A 3,859-nucleotide genomic window follows, 5' to 3' on the forward strand; every position below is an offset into this window, starting at 1 on the left:
ATGAGGAACTTTGTTACACAAAACCTCTTCCTCATTAGACGTCTCTCTGCCTTAGAGAACTAGTCTCAGCTGAATAGGCCTTTCTTCCTGTCATGTACGTGGTCCATTATCTAGAAGAATATCAACAAACCACATTTTGAAATAAAGAGCTTTGTAATTTTAAGAAATGAAGACTGGTAAAAGTTGTATTTAAAATGGAATCTGGTTTAGAGTGCCTTATTCAGTCTCTTGATAATCTAACAAAATACCTAAATAGAAACACACAAAAATGAAAACTTATGCCACCACCAAAACAAATAACTTATTTTCAGGATCAATTTTCACTAATTGCAAGACTGCGAAAATGGGATTTAAAACACAATCCATGATCCTTTGTGCTATAACCACTGGACATAGAGTCAGACACCACCCCTGTCACCCCCCTCCAATGAACAGGTGGTAGGTAGGTAAGAAGACCCTGCACCTACGTCTTCCTGTGGGTGATGCACAGTGAAGCCTGGTGCCATCCTTTACCCTCTCTTCCTTCTGTCCTATATCCTTTTTCTGTTTCCATCAATGATGTGAAATCCCAGAAACTGAGTAGAAGGTGCATTTCCCCAGAGTAAATCATAATAGGCAGGGTGCTTCCCAGGGAGCAGCACATTCTAGGGATTATGGCCTTCTACGATTTCCATTAGGCCAAAGTGCTAAGAGGTGGGAGTGGTATTTGTCAGTTTAACAGGTGCACTTGTGATTTTTCAGCCTAGAGTTTGGGAATGGATCTGGAAGCTCTGCTGCTCATTTGAAGAATTAAATGAAAGACAAAACACACACTTTGTCTTAGAAAAACATTGTATCTCTCCCTCTTTGAAAATGAGAAATGAGAGGGATAAGATATCACCAGATTTATAAAAATGCCAGAGTGACCCTAACACTGAAGATCTACATGATGAACCAAAATATGAAGATGATTTAGAATAATGATCAGAAGGAATTTATAGAAAACCATGTCTCATACTCAGTAAGAAGACACAGAGGAGTAAAAACCTTATTGAAAAGAGGCTAAATGATAAAAGAATATATGAGAGGAAATTAATAATGAATAGGTATGTTAGGGACTACCCAGAAAATAAACATTGAAGAGCAGAATTTCAATCTATACTAATAAATAAGAAATTGACACTATTTAAAAATCAAATTAATTTAGGAGTGTATCATGTATTAGTTCAATAGAGATCTAAAAGAATCCTTGCTGTGTCATGGCCTCTCCAAAATTGCTAGGTTGTTCAGTGGAATAGCATGGAGAGAAAAACCAACTCCTCATTAAATGCTAAGTTTGCTATGTCCTCTTGATGAATTCTACATAAAGAGCTTAGGGTGAGGAAAAGAACATAAAGAAACATGTTGGCACCATAACAGGCTGCCTAGTACCTCTCCAGTGTGTCTCAGTTTCCCTAGCCAGATCTGTGTGCATTTCCCAGAAGAGGATGTGCTGCAATGGGGACTTATTTTGCACCTAAATTTAGACCCTGCTTTCGTGTTAGATGTGCTTCCTTCAGAGTTCCTTATTTTATATCTCCTGCAAATCAAACCATGCTACAGCATGCACTTAATTTTGCAAGGAGGCAACACACTTTCATCAAAGAACAGACAGTTCAAAATGGATCAAAGACCTTAATGCAAGATCTGAAACTTAGAAACATAGGGGGAACACTTTATGATATTGGTATAGGCAATGGTTTCCTGAACAGGTCTCCAATTGCTCAGGAACTAATAGCAAGAATTGACAAATGGAATTACATCAAATTAAAAAAGGTTCACAGCAAAGGAAACAATCACCAGGGTGAGGAACAGCATACAGAATGGGAGAATATCTTTGCCAGCTATTCATCTGATTAATCTCCAGAAAAAAGAATTCAAAAAAGTCAACACTAAAAAAAAAAAAAAAAAAAAGATCAGTAATCTAGTCAATATAAGGGCAAATGATTTGAAAAGACACTTCTCAATAGAAGTACAAATGAGGCGGGAGGTGGGGCCGCCGTCGCCCTCAGGGCCCCAGGGATCGCGGGGCTCCTCTGCCACCGCTGCTCCGTTGGGTTCTGTCTCCTGGGTAGTGGCGGGACCGGTGGGACAGGTGGCCAAGGCCGGCGGTGGAGGAGTGGGAGCCAGAGCTGTGATCCGCTGAGAGTTGGGCAGGGGAGCGCCCGCGCCTCCGTGGTATCTTGGGTCGCCTTCCCGGGCCTCAGCGTGCACCATCTGCGGGAACCCCCAGGCCTCCTCGCGGCAGAGCCTGCGCGACCCCCGCTCCCTCCTCCCTATTTTTTCCTGCTCTCGCCGCCGCTACCGCTTGTGCTCTCCATTATGGCAACAGAGCCGCCATCCCTGCTTGGGCTTGAGTCGCCCGGCCCCCCAGAGATGCGGATCCCACGGGCGAGCGATGCCACCCCCGAAGGCACCCCGCAGCCAGCGGGTGGCAGGCTGCTTTTCTTCAAGGCTGCGTGCCTCTGTCGCATCAGGTGCCGGGCACATGGAAGGAAAGGTCAAAGTGGGTATACTACAATACCCAGATGGCACAGTTTTGAAACAGTTACAGCCACCTCCAAAAGGCACCAGAGAGCTGAAATTTTATAAATGGTTTATGCTGCTGATTGTAGTGATGGTGTTCTTCTAGAGCTACGAAAATATTTGCCAAAATATTATGGCATCTGGTCACCTCCCACTGCACCAAATGATTTATACCTAAAACTGGAAGATGTGACCCATAAATTTAATAAGCCCTGTATAATGGATGTAAAGATCAGGTGAAAATGTTATGATCCTTTTGCCTCATCTGAGAAGATTCAGCAACAGGTCAGCAAGTACCCATTAATGGAAGAGATTGGGTTCTTGGTGCTTGGCAAGAGGGTTTATCATGTTCATTCTGATAGCTATGAGACACAAAATCAGCACTATGGAAGAAGTTTAACAAAAGAAACTATAAAATATGGAGTCTCCAAGTTTTTTCATAATGGGTTCTGCCTAAGAAAAGATGCTATTGCTGCCAGTATTCAGAAGATTGAGAAAATTCTCCAGTGGTTTGAAAGCCAGAAGCAGCTTAGCTTTTATGCAAGTTCGTTACTGTTTGTTTATGAAGGTGCATCTCAGCCAACTACTACAAAATCAAATGACAGAACTTTGGCAGAAAAGTTTTTGTCCAAAGGGCAATTGTCAGACACAGAGTTACTGGAGTACAGTAACTTTCATGTGTTAAGTTCCACAGCAAATGGAAAAATAGAGGCTTCAGTAGGGAAAAGCTTATCCAAGATGTGTGCTCGACACAGAAAAATGTATTCAAAAAAACATCAGTCAGACTTCATTGAAAGTTGAAAGTATGGAGCAAGACAATGGGTGGAAAAGCATGTCACAGGAACATTTAAATGGAAATGTACTTTCTCAACTGGAAAAAGTTTTCTACCATTTTCCCACTGGTTGCCAAGAGATTGCGGAAGTAGAAGTGCAAATGAATGATAGATTTTGCTCATGTGTTCCCTAGCAACGCAATAGATGAGGGATATGTTTATGGTCTAAAGCATTCAATTACTGTACTTTGAAGTATTTTAGACAATTGAATCCTTTGCTGCAGTCTTTTTAAGGGGTGAGCAAATCATAATGAAGAGCAGCAGTCATTATCTCTGCACCTGAAATGCTGTGTAAAAACTTCGTATTGTGATCAACATTTTACTAGTCTTTATACTTTTGGTAGAAAGGTTAACTTTTTTATAATCTTACTCAGGAATACTAATTTGTTCATTAGAAAACTATGAAGGATAAAGAAACAGGAATGTTAAGCAGGGAATGTGGTGGTACATGGCCTAAACATCTATTTGGCTCACGCAAAATG

The 3,859-nt window shown here is 41.4% G+C and overlaps 1 pseudogene; it reads left to right on the forward strand.

The window, feature by feature from the left end:
• Window positions 1-2,340: 2,340 nt before the first annotated feature.
• LOC124974343 (inositol polyphosphate multikinase-like) lies at window positions 2,341-3,587 on the forward strand (annotated as a pseudogene).
• The last annotated feature ends 272 nt before the right edge of the window (window positions 3,588-3,859 follow it).

This window comes from Sciurus carolinensis, unplaced genomic scaffold (genome assembly GCF_902686445.1).
Source record: "Sciurus carolinensis unplaced genomic scaffold, mSciCar1.2, whole genome shotgun sequence".
In the NCBI taxonomy this organism is placed as follows: domain Eukaryota; kingdom Metazoa; phylum Chordata; class Mammalia; order Rodentia; family Sciuridae; genus Sciurus; species Sciurus carolinensis.